The 17,100-nt window shown below is 50.5% G+C and overlaps 1 protein-coding gene across 14 annotated transcripts in view; it reads right to left on the bottom strand.

Moving 5' to 3' along the window:
• MAP2 (microtubule associated protein 2) overlaps positions 1–17,100 on the bottom strand; it is a 148,805-nt gene that overhangs the window by 114,476 nt on the left and 17,229 nt on the right. The window lies entirely within an intron of this gene.

Genomic DNA, 17,100 nt, shown 5'->3' with positions numbered 1-17,100 from the left:
GAATGGGTGAGAGGGTGAATGGGTGGGAGGGTGAGAGGGTGACTGGGTGGGAGGGTGAGAGGGTGACTGGGTGACTGGGTGGGAGGGTGACTGGGTGGGAGGGTGAGAAGGTGACTGGGTGGGAGGGTGAGAGGGTGACTGGGTGAGAGGGTGACTGGGTGGGAGGGTGAGAGGGTGACTGGGTGGGAGGGTGACTGGGTGGGAGGGTGACTGGGTGGGAGGGTGAGAAGGTGACTGGGTGGGAGGGTGAGAGGGTGACTGGGTGGGGGGGTGAGAGGGTGACTGGGTGGGAGGGTGAGAGGGTGACTGGGTGGGAGGGTGAGAGGGTGACTGGGTGGGAGGGTGAGAGGGTGACTGGGTGAGAGGGTGACTGGGTGGGAGGATGAGAGGGTGACTGGGTGGGAGGGTGGGAGGGTGATTGGGTGGGAGGGTGACTGGGTGAGAGGGTGACTGGGTGGGAGGGTGACTGGGTGGGAGTGTGACTGGGTGGGAGTGTGACTGGGTGAGAGGGTGACTGAGTGAGAGGGTGGGAGGGTGAAAGGGTGGGAGGGTGAGAGGGTGGGAGGGTGACTGGGTGGGAGGGTGACTGGGTGGGAGGGTGACTGGGTGGGAGGGTGACTGGGTGAGAGGGTGACTGGGTGAGAGGGTGACTGGGTGAGAGGGTGACTGGGTGAGAGGGTGACTGGGTGGGAGGGTGAGAGGGTGGGAGGGTGACTGGGTGAGAGGGTGACTGGGTGAGAGGGTGAGTAGGTGAGAGGGTGACTGGGTGAGTAGGTGGGAGTGTGACTGGTTGAGTAGGTGGGAGGGTGAGTAGGTGGGAGGGTGAGAAGGTGGGAGGGTGAGTAGGTGGGAGGGTGAGTAGGTGAGGGGGTGACTGGGTGAGTAGGTGGGAGGGTGACTGGGTGAGGAGGTGGGAGGGTGAGTAGGTGGGAGGGTGAGTAGGTGGGAGGATGAGTAGGTGGGAGGATGAGTAGGTGAGTAGGTGGGAGGGTGAGTAGGTGGGAGGGTGAGTAGGTGAGTAGGTGGGAGGGTGAGTAGGTGAGTAGGTGGGAGGGTGAGTAGGTGGGGGTGAGTAGGTGGGGGGTGAGTAGGTGGGGGGGTGAGTAGGTGGGAGGGTGAGTAGGTGGGAAGGTGGGGGGTGAGTGAGTGGGAGGGTGGGGGGTGAGTGAGTGGGGATGAGTTGTGGGTGGGTGGGTAACTGCAGCGTAGCGCAGCCCCCCGGGAACCCCCAAGCGAGGCCTCCCAACCCCCACACAGAGACAAGGCCGCGGCTGCCCCAGGGAAATCGTGAGGCCTCCCAGCCCCCACACATGAGACAGGGCCGCCCTGAGCCTCACTGCACCCGGAAAGAGCACGAGCTGCGGCGATGTCCCGCCTCCCCCCCAGGGCACACCCGTTACCTGGCCTGGGCCCTCCCCGTAGTGGGACCTATGGCCCGATGGGAGGGGGGGGGGGGGCGGCTGGCCCGATGGGAGGGGGGGTGGCGGATGGCCCGATGGGAGGGGGGGGGCGGATGGCCTGATGGGAGGGGGGGGCGGATGGCCCGATGGGAGGGGAGGGGGGGCGGATGGCCCAATGGGAGGGGGGGGGCGGATGGCCCGATGGGAGGGGGGGGCGGATGGCCCGATGGGAGGGGGGGGGCAGATGGCCCGATGGTGGGGGGGGGGCGACAGATGGCCCTGCAGGGGCCTGTGGCAGACAGAGGCTCGGAAGAGGCTGGCTGCCGGAAGGGGGAGGAGTGAAAGCGCCGATGAGAGGAGGGAGGCACTGCTCAGACAGCCGGAAGCGGGGTAATCTCCCCCAACAACATGAACCCGCCTCCGGCTTTTTTTTTATTTTTGTCCAGCGCGAGCGGGGGGGAAAACAGCAGCGCGAGCAGGGGAAATTTAAAACAAACAAACACGTGTGCTGCTTGGGCCAATATTTACTCGCCCGGAGGTTAAATCCACTCGCCCCGGGCGTGTAAATGTATAGGATTGTCGAACACTGTATGTATATATATATACACACACACACACACACACACACACACACACACACACACACACACACACACACACACAACGGTGCAGCTTGAAAACATAATCATACATCCTGCTTCTGGCAATGTACCTACCATAAGCGGGGCACTTGGTTTTAAAACCCATTTGAGAAATGGCTCCTATTTCTGAGTTTCTATATTACCAAAGATAGAACCGGTTGGGATACAGAAGCTTTGTTTCCATAACAACATTAACATGCTTTAATTAATTGGCTTCTCTGTTTCCTTGCTCCACCCACACAGCGTTTCATTCGCTTTTACCACGCAGTATTTGCTCAAAAATATGCTTTGCAAAATACATAAACACTGGAAGAGTCTACAAAACAGCAGCAAGACCTTATTCTATCATTGCAAAAACATGTATAAGAAACAAGGGATTTCTGTTTCGGCAAATAGCTGCGCTCCTGAAATTTACCACAATAATGTGTACTAATAATTATATATGTGAATAAATATAAATGTTACACAGTCACCATGTTTGGAGAGCTCATAACTTCTCATTATGTAACAATAATTGTATCTGTCATGTTAAAACTGCAGACCAAGCAATATCCTACGTGTGTTTTTTTTTTTATTGAATCAGTTCTGTACTATGAGAAAATACTTGTAGCATTTTTTTTTATTTTAAAACAACTCGTAATTAAATTTTTAACGTATTATAATGTAATAAGCATTTTTGTTTCTATAGCAACCATTTACAAAGTCACACCCCCTTCCTCTTCTGAAACATGCTCTGGCACACCCCTTTTTGAGTCCTGCCCTCTCTCTAGCAGTGCACCAATTGTATCTAGTGACTGCCTGGTCACATGATCTTCCCACAGAACTTTGCATCTTTGGTCCTCTTCATCTGCACTGACAGCCATTTAGTGAACTCCTGAGTCGAATCTTCGCCGATCGATCGGCAACTTAGCTAATTACTTATCATTGTGTGGATTGTATTGATGCGCTTATTAAAGGGTCGGGAAAAATAAATAAAACGGCAGCTTCGACTGCAGCTTTAAAGGAGCAATCTAATCTGGCAAATTTATTTTTAAAGTTGTGTTTTTTATATATATATATATATATATATAATATTAAAGCAGGGGGTTCCCGAAGCTGAACCCCATTAATTTCAGCTCTGAGGACCCCCTGCTTCCGGAGATACTTACCTCCGAAGTAGGTTCTGGTAGCTGCTCTGGCTCAGCAAGCAGGGGTTTCGTATTGTGATCCCTGGTACCCGAGGGGAGCATCTACTGGCACCTACTATGGAGGTCTGTATCTCCGGAAGCAGGGGCTCCCTGGGGCGCAAATTAACGGGGTTCAGCTTCGGGAACCCCCTGCTTCAACCCTATATAAAAGAAAATTGCAAAAACATTTGCCGCCTTGGATTGCCCCTTTAGGACCCAACCTATAAAATGACAAACACTGGTGCGCAGAGAAGGATTTCAGCACTTGTCTTTGTGTAAAGCTGCGCTTATAGTGCCGGCGACAGCGACGCAACATTGCGTCAAAACAAATGCATTGCCGCCGTCGTGCGCGCTTATAGTAAGCGCGATGCGACGGAGCGACGGCTTGGTCGCGATCGCTGGAAGTCATCTCAATTTGATTTTTCCAGCGAGCGTAGCCTGGCGTCGCGTCGCCGGCACAATAAGCGCAGCCTTAGGCCTCGGCCATGTTACTTGCTTGCTGGCGGAGGCGCGCTCCCGCTCAGCACTGAGCCCCTACAGTCGCAATTAGAGCGGCTTTAGTAGGGGCTCGCCTACGCTTCCGCAAGCGCGCGGAAGCGTAGGTCTTAGGGAAATGTAAAATTTCCCCGCTTGCCGGCGCGCAGGGCCGGTCACGTGAGCGATTCGCCCAATGAGGGCGAACCAGCTCCGTGACGTCACTGGCCCGCCCCCCGACACGCCCCCTGACGGCGCGCAGGGAAAGCAACCGCAAGCCCAGGGAAAGCACCCGCTTTCCCTGAGCCTCAGCGCGCCTCAGCACACCAGCGGGAACCCTGGCCGAGGCCTTAGAATAACATGTAAGTGTCATTCAATTACACAGCCCCACCTCTAGGGTACAGAAATAAAAATACCTTTCCCCGTTATCTCCCAGCATACAGTGCTTCCACTGCAGCCAGGGATTCTGGGTAATGGCATGCAAATGAGCACACACAATGTATTACATTTAGCTTCGTGTCCATATTAACATGGGTCCCTATAAACGTATGCCAGCTGGATTGCACATAGCCTGTAGGGTATAACCTTTCTGCAGACTGTATACTTGCAGGGCTCTGAACCACATTTAAAAGTCTCTGCTTTCCCCTCCTATAAAAGTAATAGGAGTGAGGTCTGAGTGATGAGGGAGGAGAGGACAAACCCCAGAATACAGGTATATACCAGGGCTTTTGTTTGTTAGGGCGGACTGCGCCGTTAACTAGTCCACGGGACAATAAGAGAGATTGTGTATTTAGTGTAGGTGCCTGGTTAAAGCGGCAATCCAAGCGGGCGAGTTTTTAGCAACTTTGTTTTTACTATATGTTTGAAGCAGGGGGTCTGCGGAGCTGGACCCCATTACGTTCCGCCCCGGGGACCCCCTGCTCCCGGAGATACAGTCCTCTGTAGGAGGTGCCGGTAGCCGCTCGGCTAGCAGGAATCACGCAATGGCGGCGTTTCAAAGCTCCTGAGCTCTGCGGGCAACAGGAAGCTGTGACGTCATCCGGTGCGGCTTCCTATGGTCCCGCGCGATGCGAGAGCGCTGAAAAGCACAGCGATGGCGGCATCCCCTTCGGAGATAAGTATATACAAAACAACACTACCCCAAAAAGAACAGACACAACTACCCCCACCCCAAATACAAACAGCACACCCCCCAAATACAGACACCACTACTCCCCCCCCCCCAAATACAGACACCACTGCTCCCCCCCAAATACAGACACCACTACTCCCCCCCCCCCCAATACAGACACCACTGCTCCCCCCCAAATACAGACACCACTACTCCCCCCCCCAAATACAGACACCACTGCTCCCCCCCAAATACAGATACCACAACTCCCCCCCCCCCAAATACAGACACCACTACTCCCCCCCCAAATACAGACACCACAACTCCCCCCCAAATACATATACCACAACTCCCCCCCCCCAAATACAGACACCACTACTCCCCCCCCCAAATACCAACACCACTACTCCCCCCCCAAATACAAACACCACTACACCCCCAAATACAGACACCACTACTCCCCCCCCAAATACAAACACCACTACACCCCCAAATACAGACACCACTACTCCCCCCCCAAATACAGACACCACTACTCCCCCCCCCAAATACCAACACCACTACTCCCCCCCAAATACAAACACCACTACACCCCCAAATACAGACACCACTACTCCCCCCCCAAATACAGACACCACTACTCCTCCCCCCCCAAATACAGACACCACTACTCCCCCCCAAATATAGACACCACTACACCCCCCCAGATACAAACACCACTAACCCCTCAGATACAGACATCACTACACTCCCCCAGATACAGACACCACCACCATCACCCCAAATACAATTATCACCCCTACAAATACAATTGCCACCACCACCACCACCCCAAATAAAATTGCCAGCACCACCCCAAACACAATTGCTACCACCACCCCGTCCCCATATACAATTACCAGCACACCCCCAAATACAATTACCATCCCCCAAATATAATTACCACCCGCCCCCAAATACAATTACCATCCCCCAAATATAATTACCACCCTCCCCCCAAATACAATTACCACCACTCCCCCAAATACAAGTAACACCACACCCCCAAATACAATTACCATCCCCCAAATATAATTACCACCCTCCCCCCAAATACAATTACCATCCCCCAAATATAATTACCACCCTCCCCCCAAATACAATTACCATCCCCCAAATATAATTACCACCCTCCCCCATATACAATTACCAGCACACCCCCAAATACAATTACCACCACTCCCCCAAATACAAGTAACACCACACCCCCAAATACAATTACCATCCCCCAAATATAATTACCACCCTCCCCCCAAATACAATTGCTACCAAGCCCCCAAATACAACTGCCACTCACGCCTGGTTGCCGCCGCCAGGCCAGGCCCCGGTTCCCGGCTCTTCACAGCTGCTCTGCCTGCCTCTTCCCACACCGTCCTCCCTGGGCCTTACTTCCGGGTGCACCCAGCTTCCGGCACGCACCGGCTAGAGAGAGAGGACGGCGTGGGACGAAGCAGGCGGCAGCTGGGGTTAGCCGGGAGCAGCCAGAGCCCCGGCAACTGGATGCAGAAGTTGCCCTCCCCCCCACCCCCCACAGCCTCCCTGGAGGCAACCAAGTGACTCCTTTGTTAAAAGACTTAGGATAAAAAATGCCACTAATAAATGGAGCACTGCACAGCAATAAAATGTAAGGTGACCCAAAGGCATAGACTCAGCCCCGGATCCAACAAAGGGTGCTAAGCCACAGCTCCAGCTCCCATTCAAATGAATGGGAGACTAGGCATGCTAAAGCTTCGCCCCCTTTTGTGGATCTGGGCTCAGAGTATCGTCATGCTACACGTGTTGCTTTTTGTATATATTAATACAGCTGTCTTCTAATCCACAGCAATAATAACCCACGTGGGTGTTCTAGCCTGCAGGGATTCTCTGTTGGCGGGATACATGACACAGGTGCGAGACTTCATAAAGTCAGATCCCCCCATAATGTCTCTTCAAGATACTTAAATCCTACTCTGTTGTGCTTTATACTGCGGCATGTTTCATCTTGGTAGGGAGGAGGGGGAAGCTGATTATGCAGAGCATAGTCACAGTAGAAGAGTTTCTTCTGAACCTTGCACATATGGGTCCTCCCTTTTCTAAATGTGGGTGCACGGCTCTCAGCATTGTTTCACTGACTCAGTGATCTCCCTTTAATTGTGGTGACAACATGACAGCCTCAGCCAGACAGATATCCCCATGTGCTTCCTCCTGGGGAAAGCCGTGAGTGATCTGCAGCGCGCGGCCGCCTCCCATGCTCCTGATATCATCATATTAGCTGAAGGACGCCCTGGCTGCTGCAGTAGCTGCTGACTGTAATTACAAAGCCTGGGGGCCTTCAGGGCTCTTCTCCATCTTCTTCTCCCCCCCCCTTTGCTCAATGACATACAAGTGCTTCTAAGTATTAACACTCAGAGTCTGATGAGCATGAGACAAGGGGTGCACTGCAAATTCCTCCCCGGATGTGTCTGCATCAATACATCTGAAATTCTAAAATGCACTGGACTTGAAAGGAGGAAGACTAAACCCTTTGATTATGCGCTTGTATTAAGCAATAATTAGAGAACATATATAATTGTCTCGACATTCTTCTGCTTCCAGATTTTTTTATTTGACACCGAAATTGTTTTATTGTTGCCGGTGAGCTTACAACGGGTCTGTAGACGGACATTCACAGAGGTACACAATTTGGAGACGTTTATAATGTGAAATTATAATAAGGCTTTATTGTGCCTTTTCCTTTTCAGCAGGAAATCCATCCAAACACAGGGGGGGAACAAAGCTTCTATTCACTTGGGAGTATTTCTAGTGAAACACTACGCAATAATTCACATCTCCCTTAGTCAAGCATTTCTCGCAGCCCAAAAACATATAGCATGAAATAAGCAGATATAAGCAGTCTCTTATGAATAAAAGTCTTATCTGTTTCTTGGAGGGAAAATCTTCTCACTTCCTGGTTCAGCTTCGGGTGTAGTAGTTTTCCCTGGGTCTTGAAATCAGCTCTGCTGTGCAGAGCTCAAGACTGGTCAGCTCCAGAGATCTGGGTTTCTTTTGGTCAGTCTCTCCTGGGACTCAAGAACCTCTGCTCTGTCTCTCCAAAGGTCAGCTCTCAGTCAGAGCTAAGGAGGAGTCACTTCCTGTCTGAACAGACAGGTTTTTGTAAACAATCTAATCAGGCAGGTGGTGTTTAGTAATGAACTACCACACTGCTAGATTAAAGGCACATTACTGAACAGGGATAAGTCCCCTGTTACAGGGTCCAATCCGCAGTATGCTGCTGTCTGACCCCGGAACATCATCTGATTCTTGTGTAGTCATTCACATGTATTGGTGATGTCATTACTCTCTAGAGTAGATGTCAAGGAGAAAAACAAAGCAGAATGAATGCAATATTGCCAAGCTAACCTGATGTTACCCTCCCACCCCACCCCCTCTGCCACCTCCTCTCCCTCTCCCACCCAACAACCTCGGGACCCAGGTCAATACTTTTTCCTGGGCCCCCGTAAAAGATGTAGGTTCCTTAACTCTAATCCCAGGTCACTCTGGGACCTACAGTTGGATGGACAATATAGATTGGAAATCCATGGGCTGTACTAGAAACTCATGAGGATGTGGAGACAGGTTGGTGGAAATGTAAACAAAAACAAAGAGCAACAGGCACTTCTTTGCATGGAAAGAAAACGGATCCACTGAAATAGGCAGGTGTCTGCTATTGCTAGAAGGTGTTTATGGCATTACACCATTTAGTATATATGACCCGTTATTACTGTGAACATGTTGTACCAGACACTTTATCACCAAACTACCATTGTGTTTGCAAAGGGTACAAATGACATGTCTTCCCCCAGGGCTGCTGCTTTATACCTGTAGCCACTGGAGGTGGCTGTTTAATCTTCAGTGTTTAAATACAATCATTTCCTATTTGGAATTCTTGGTAGTATTGAGCTCTGTCGAATAAATAACGAGAGCATATGGCCCCACAGCCACACGTGGTAGAGAACCAGTGCATATGTTCATCGGATTTGTGCCAAAACTCTTCGCTTAAACAGACACCCGCTCGCAAAAAAGATGTCACTTGTGCTCTCTCCCTGGCTGAAAAGTGAGTTTTCCACCAGACAAATGTCTTACTGAACTTGGGGTAGATCCTCAGCAGTCAGTTAAATCCGGGCTACTAATATGACGTTACCTACATAGGTAATGCCTGTTAGTTTCCCCGGGTTTAACGGATATCCTCAAAGCTAAATATATGCAAAACCAGCGGCCGCTAGTGATCTCATTAGCATAGGCTTAACGCCATGTGACGTTAGCACTGCCCGGCGTTAGCTGCGGATAACATGGTGTTAAGCCTGACTTACCCAAAGGCGGCGTTACTTCTATCAGGTGTTTAATTAAAGTGAAAAAAGATAAGACGGGAGAGGGAAAAGAACCCTGTAAATAACAGTATGATAGTTAAATCAGACTTAACTGTGGCCTAACACTTGTCCAGGAGAAGGAGCGGCTCAGTGAGTAACGACACTGACTGGCACTGAGTTTGCAACAGGGGAACCTGGTTCAATTCCCGGTGTCGGGACCTTGTGACCTTGGGCAAGTCAAAAACATAGATTGTAAGCTCCACGGGGCAGGGACGTGTGCCTGCAAAATGTCTCTGTAAAGCGCTACATAAAAAAAAGAACATATTATTATTATCCAGGACCTGTAACAGACCTATGTCAGGGTCTGGATGTGAGTAACGCCACGTTTAGCTCTAACGCAACATTAAACTATGCCGGAGCTCTGAGGATCTGCGCTGTTAGGCGGAATGCCTCTTCTGCACTAATGTCCCTTATAGTAACCCAAGGGCTCCTCCTGTCTGAAAGCAGCATTTAGCGCATCGTTACTGAGCTTTGAAGATCCCTGTTAGCACTTAACGTCTTGTTAACTGAAGTTAACATATCGTTAATTATTTAACAGACTTCTGAGGATCTAGTCCTTAGTATTATTTTTTTTTTTTTACAAGGGAATAAGACAGATGTATAAATAAAACACCAATTGAGTCCAGATTTTCACCTACATGTGGCCCATGGCACGTTATGTTACCACACAAAATTGTAAGATTGTCAGCTCTTTAGGCCCAGGTAGTCGGTTGGCCTCCAGGCTGCAAAACTGAGGCAGAAGAACTCCAAAAAAAAAATCTCTTTCCTGCAACTGAAAACAGTTTGCTCGATAATATTGGGGTCATATTTGGGCATCTCTAGGAGCCACAGTGATCACATTGTTGTAATCCACGGGATCTTCCAGCACCCTATGGGTTAATACTGATCATACTACTACTGCTAATATTAATAATGCAATGATATTGTAATATTGTAATATAATACACTTCTGCCAAAAAACTGACAAGTATCCCTCGCTCAGCCTATGGGAGAAGTGGCTCAGTGAGTAAGGACACTGACTGGCATGGAGTTTGGCGCAGGGGAACCTGGTTCAATTCCCGGTGTCGGCTCCTTGTGACCTTGGGCAAGTCACTTTACCTCCCTGTGCCTCAGGCACCAAAAACATAGATTGTAAGCTCCACGGGGCAGGGACCTGTGCCTGCAAAATGTCTCTGTAAAGCGCTGCGTACAACTAGCAGTGCTATACAAGAACATGCTATTATTATAGGAGGCAAACACCAAACATATATATTGTACATCCGCCAAGTAATGTCCAGTGGGTGCACTAAGGGGAATAGTGTGAATATAGAAAGGGACCCCCCAAAGGAGGGGTAAAAAGCCCCCTACCGTGTGCCCAACAACGTTTGACTGGGTAATCGTTTAGTATATAATATACGCGTATAGCTTGCAGGTCTCTTCTACTAACACCTCCTCCTCCTCTATTGATCTCTCTGTGGGGGTACCCCAGGGCTCTGTCCTGGGACCTCTTCTCTTTTCTCTGTGCACACTCTCTCTAGGTGACCTAGTGACATCTTTTGGGTTTGATTGTCGCCTCTGTGCCGACGACACACAAATATGCTTTTCAGCACCTGACCTTGCACCTGCTGTGCGAGCCAGGGTTTCTGAATGTCTCTCTGCTATATCATCCTGGATGGCCCTCCGACGCCTTGAACTCAGCATGGCTAGAGCAGAGCTCCTCATGCTTTCTCCCAGACCTGGCCCTGCTACCTCCTTCCACATTACTGTTGGAGCTACGGTCATTCACCCAGTGGCCCGGGCACGCTGCCTAGGGGTCACGTTCGACTCCTCTCTCACATTCGCCCCTCACATTCAAGGCATTTCTGGAACTTGTCGCTTTTTCCTCCGCAATATAACTAAGATACGCCCTTTCCTCTGTTGTTCGACTGCTGGAACTCTGACTCGGGCCCTCATTCTCTCCCGTCTTGATTGCTGTGGCCTCCTGCTGTCCGGCCTTCCTGCCTCTCGCCTGTCTCCCCTACAGTCTATCCTGGATGCTGCTGCCGGAGTCACTCTACTCTTTCCTAGATCTGTCTCAGCATCTCCCCTCATGAAATCCCTCTCCTGGCTTCCGATCGAGTCCCGCATCTCACACTCCATTCTTCTCCTCACTTTTAAAGCTTTGCATTCTTCTGCCCCTCCTTACATCTCATCCCTAATTTCTCGGTATGCACCATCCAGACTCTTGCGTTCTTCTCAAGGATGTCTTCTTTCTACCCCCTTTGTATCTAGGGCCCTCTCCCGCCTTGGGCCTTTTTCACTGACTGCCCCACACCTCTGGAGTGCCCTTCCCCTCAGTGCCCGACTGGCACCCTCTCTATCCACCTTTGAGACCCACCTTAAGACACACTTGCTTAGAGAAGCATATGAATAGCACTGTGGATACTCTAAACACGATACATGGTGCTTGGCCCCCTGCAGACGCACTTACCGGAACTCCCTCCTACTGTCTCTGTACGTTCTCCCTACCTACCAATTAGACTGTAAGCTCCTCGGGGCAGGGACTCCTCTTCCGAAATGTTGCTTTTATGTCTGAAGCACTTATTCCCATGGTCTGTTGTTTATATTGTCTGTTATTTATTTGATTACCACATGTATTACTACTGTGAAGCGCTATGTACACTAATGGCGCTATATAAATAAAGACATACAATACAATACAATACAGGTGATAACTTCTTTCACCAACATGGTTCATTCTCTATTCAGAAAGCACAAGTATGGGGCCCACAGAATATCTACAACCTCCCAAGCAAACCAGCCCCCTAACTCTGACCAACTCACAGGCATAACCTTCAGCACCAGGCTAGAGGTGACAAGAGGTCAGCATTAGAGATGGGCACCACCGACTGGCCAGTTTCTTTCCGTGGACCAGTCTCCAAAAAAAAAAAAGGCAAAGCCGCCATTTTGTTTCTATTACTGAAAATCCAAAACCCGAACCCGACAAACGGAATACGATCCGATGTTGGGTCCATGTTTAATCCGACGTCGGACTTTTCGAAAATCCGGGCACCTTGTAAACAATCCGTGCAGGCTAAAATCGCAGAGATCCAAACCCGCGGATCGGATATTGTATGAAAAGGCCGGGAAAATCCAGGGAAGGGGACTTGGACCAGTCTGCCCCTCTCTAGTCGGAATGTTCTCTAAGCAGAAGAAGGTGCAGACACTTTTTAAGTATTTTATCATACTCAGTGTTGATTTATTCTGCAGGATTTTTGGTTGCCGTAAGGGAGCAAGGTTTTAGACATGAAATAATAGTGAGGAGGCCTCACAGCCCTGCACGTCCTCCGGCAGTGAAAGGGTGAGCCTCACAGAATTTCCCAGCGTCCAAATTACCTCTCTGCCAGTTGCCATGGAAACGGTTACTGTGCCTTAACAGAGTGCATCGGAAAACCTTAAAGAGCCCAAGAAAAAGGAGAGGGGGGAGGCTTTAGATCAATCCCTGGTAGCTGAGCACAAAACAACAACTTGTAAAGAATGGAGCAATTTAATTGCCTTCCCTAAACAAAGGTAACTGTGCTAAATGCAAAGATTTGGCTGACCTTATTTCTTTGGGAATTGAGTACGAGTCTCTTCTTCTTCAGGGTCTTTGGATGGAGAATGTTTTGCAATCAAGTATTTCCTCACCCTTATGCCAACCCTGTCCTTATCAGAGAGCAATTAAAGAGAAGGGGAGGGGTGGGTACGGGGAAGGGGTGAGTAAGGGGGAGGGGCTTTGCCTATGCGAACTCCTGCTGAACATTGTGACTCCACTGTTACAAGCTGCAGCAAAAATAACAAACTCAATCTCCTACTACAGGTCTTCCCCTGGAAACCTGCTACCTCCTGCTGCATTAAGCATCTTGTGCAGCTCAGCCTGAGTTAAGGAAGTGTGGAGCCAGCAAACCCACTCAAAGACTGCAATTTATTTTGGGTGTACTTTGGAGGTGACGCCCTCGCGGGAGGAGGCATGGGGAGGCGTGAAGGGATTAACCACGGCGGCATACAAACGCGATGGTGAGGTAGATCAGCCAAGCCGCACCTCACGGCTTCCCTGGAACTGCTCCGCCCTAACCTGCTGAGCACATCATTCCTAGCATTTTTATTCCTGCCGCTTGTGTGTCTTGCAGACTCCGCTAAACAGGTGACTCCTGTCTGCAGCCCTGCCAGGGGTGCTCAACTCCAGTCCTCAAGCTCCCCCAACAGGTCAGGTTTTCCGGATATCCCTGCTTCAGAACAGGTGGCTCAATCAGAGGCTCAGTCAAAGAGTGAGCCACTGATTGAGCCACCTGTGCTGAAGCAGGGATATCCTGAAAACCTGACCTGTTTTGGGGGGGTGGAGGGGGCGACTTGAGGACTGGAGTTGAGCACCCCTGCTCTAGACCCACCCCCCCAACGGGTCAGTTATTAAGGATATCCCTGCTTCAGCACAGGTGGCTCAATCAGTGGCTCACTCTTTGACTGGGCCACTGATTGAGCCACCTGTGCTGAAGCAGGAACTGATTGAGCCACCCGTGCTAAAGCTGGGAGTGATTGAGCCACCTGTGCTGAAGCAGGGATTTCCTTAAAAGCTGACCTCTTGGGGGGTCTTGAGGACTGGAGTTGAGCTCCTCTGATCTACAGTACCACACATTAACCCCCTCATGGCCAGGCACACCCGGAGGTGACGTTGGCTTAGTGTCACCTGTGCTGACGTTATCCTTGTTTTGCAGCGTTCATGAAGTCGCCTTTAACCTGATCACTGCCAGGGGGCCAGCGTTAAAACCGACGCCTCACGTTAAACAATGTATCGCTTTTACTGTCACCGGCAGGGCTGCCACCACTCCGGGTTTGAACCGGAGACTACGGGTTTTGGCTACGTATCTCCAGGCTATGGGTTAACCTAATCTCCGGGTGGTGGCGTTCGTTGGTGGCGGCGGCCTCCTCGGCGTCCTCCCGGCATCCCCTGCCAATCTGGCCGGGCGGCACTGATGCCTTCTTGCCGTGTCAACGGGAGCACTACGTGACGTCACAGCTTTACGTCACGCCCGTTGTCATGAGAACGTGACGTCTCGGTGTCAAAACATGTCCCATTGTCACGGCAACGTGGCACCACTTGACGCCGCGCGTCCATATCGACGGGTTGCAGCGGGAGATGCCGGGAAGATGTTGGAAGGATGCCAGAGGGCGCCGGGAGACGCCGAAGGTAAGTTACATTTCAAAATGTTGTCTCCGGGTTGGCCGGGTGGCAACCCTGGTCACAGGCGACTGCAACCTATTGCAAAAGCATTACGCTGCCTGTCGCCTGGCAGGCCCTGGGCCGGCTTCAGCGCAGCTCGATAGGCGCGGTCGCTCAGGGCGCCAAGCAATTGGGGGCGCCCTGAAGGACCGCACCTATCGATTTACCCTAAAGCCGGCCCTGCAGTGACAGGGGTGCACGCTTGGGGACGGGGCGGCCGACAGGGGGGGAGAGCCAGGACAAGTGTCCGGGAGACTGTGGGGGGTCTCTGGTTGCTGCCGCCAGGCCCCCCGCTCCCGGCTCTCCCCAGCTGCCCTGCCTGCCTCTTCCCAGGCCGTCATCTCTCTCCTGCAGGCGCCCGCCAGGTGCACCCGGAAGGCAGGCCGGCTTCTGGCGGGCACCAGCGGGAGAGAGAGGAGGTTGTGGGAAGAGGCATCAGCAGGGAGGACCAGGGACTGGAAGCGGAGGTAAGTGGTGATTTGTATTGGGGGCGGGGGGGTAATTGAATTTGGAGAGGTTGGTAATTTTATTTTTGGGGGGTGGTGGTAATTGTATTTGGGGGATAATTGTATTTTGGGGGTAATTGTAATGGGGGGTGGTAATTGTATTTGGGGGGGGGTCATAATTATTGTATTTGGGGGGTAATTGTGTTGGGGGTAGTAATTGTATTTTGGGGTTTATTGTATTTTGGGGGTAATTATATTGGGGGTGGTGGTAATTGTATTTGGGGGGGTTATTATATTTCAAGGTGGTGGTGTGATAATTGTATTTGGGTGGGGGTGGTGGTAATTATATTTGGGGGGTAATTGTATTTGGGGAGTGGGGGTAATTGTATTTGGGGGGCTGATGGTGGTAATTGTATCTGGGGTAGAGTAGTAGTGTTTGTATCTGAGGGGTAATGGTATTTGTATTTGGGGGGGTAGTGATGTTTTTGTAAGGGGGGTCATTATTGTTTGTGGGGGGAGTTGTATGGGTATTTGAATAATTGTGTGTGGGGTCAGGAGAGGAGGGGGAAATAAGTGATAACGGAGGGGAGAAATTGACAGGAGAGAAGAGGTCCATAATAAGCTGCTACTTTAACTTTTTGCACTCTGCAACATTCAAATATCATCCCTAATTGCACCTTACTGAACCCTTATTAAACTCTATTTTCTACAGCAGCCTGGGATAGGCTGAAGAACATACAGGCAGAAACGCTGACTCTGCACCTGTGAGATCATTTTTGAAATATGTTGTGTAATTAATAGACCGCCCAGAGCAACAAAACCCCCACAAAACAGCAAAAGCGTAAACTCCAATTAGGTGAGATTATACCTGAATCTATTTCTTTTCAATGACAATCCTACACATATTATCCTTGATTTGGCGCTCGTTTCTCCTCTTCCTTTCAGACTGTTCTTCCTGCAGATCTAGGTATATATTTATTTTAAACATGCATCAAACAATATAAACAATGCACGCAGTAGAGATTACAATACGGGGAGTTATCACACAATTAATGCATCAAGTATGAACACATAAGATTGGAAAATTAATTCCTGCCCTAAAGAGCTTACTATCTTATACAGATGTAGTAGGCTTCATTATCCCCCTTTGGTGTGCTAATATTGTGATATTCTGCGCTGACACTGCCATTGAATCTCACAGAACCTCAGTGATATTCTGCATTACAATGGGATATCTGGGGGAATAATGAAGACTGCTACATCTGTAGGTATGTTGAGAGGCAGAGACACTAGCAGTAATAATAATAACAACTTTATTTATACAGCGCCGCTTCTCGGCGCCCCGCTTTTCGGCGATGGTACCAAGAAGGAGGCCGCCATGTCTGCGCATGCGCAGAACGGGGAAGTCCGAGGTCGCGCATGCGCAGAACGCGTGGTTGCCGAGTGTGCGCATGCACAGAACGAGGGTTGCGCATGTGCCGAACGGAGGTTGCGCATGCGCAGAAGGGTGAATTGCCGGTTTGTGCATGCGCAGATGACAAATATCGCCGGGTTCCGCTTTCCGGCAATTTTTCGCTTTGCGGCGGGCCCTTGGAACGGAACCCACCGCATACCCGGGGTCCTCCTGTATAGCGCTTTTCTCCCGATGGGACTCAAAGCGCTTCACAGTTACAAAAAGGAAAAAAAGACAAAAACGTTTAAGGTTATAAAAGTGACCAAACACAAGGGATTGGACGGTACTATAGCTATTAAATGCCGGGCAGGTTGTGGCTCATTAATTAAATGCCTGGGTAAGCAGGTAGGTCTTGAGTCTGTTTTTATAGATTACTAGAGAGGGGGCCTCTTGAACTGTACAAGGCAGAGAGCTCCAGAGTGGGAGCAGCGTGGCTAAAAGCTCGGGCCCCAAAGGAAGTGAAGGATATTCTGGGAACTGTTAGGGGTCCTTCACCTGCAGATGCAAGTGAATAAATAAGAGTGTAGGGAACTGGAAGCTCTGTCAGACAGCTGGGGCCCTGGGCATGTTGGGCTTTGAATGTCAACAAGCCAATCTTCAAATAAATTTGCCATTTTACAGGCAGCCAGTGTAGAGAACGGAGAACCGGTGTCATGTGGCAAGAACGGCCCTGGTTAGTTAATAACCTCGCCGCAGCGTTCTGCACCCGCTGCAGCTATTTTTCCTGAAGACCCAAGTAGAGTGCATTGCAGTAGTCCAGGTGTGAGGAC

This window comes from Ascaphus truei, chromosome 7 (assembly GCF_040206685.1).
Source record: "Ascaphus truei isolate aAscTru1 chromosome 7, aAscTru1.hap1, whole genome shotgun sequence".
Lineage (NCBI taxonomy): Eukaryota > Metazoa > Chordata > Amphibia > Anura > Ascaphidae > Ascaphus > Ascaphus truei.
Note: the sequence above shows the minus strand (reverse complement) of the source record. Positions and strands in the feature narration are given on the sequence as shown.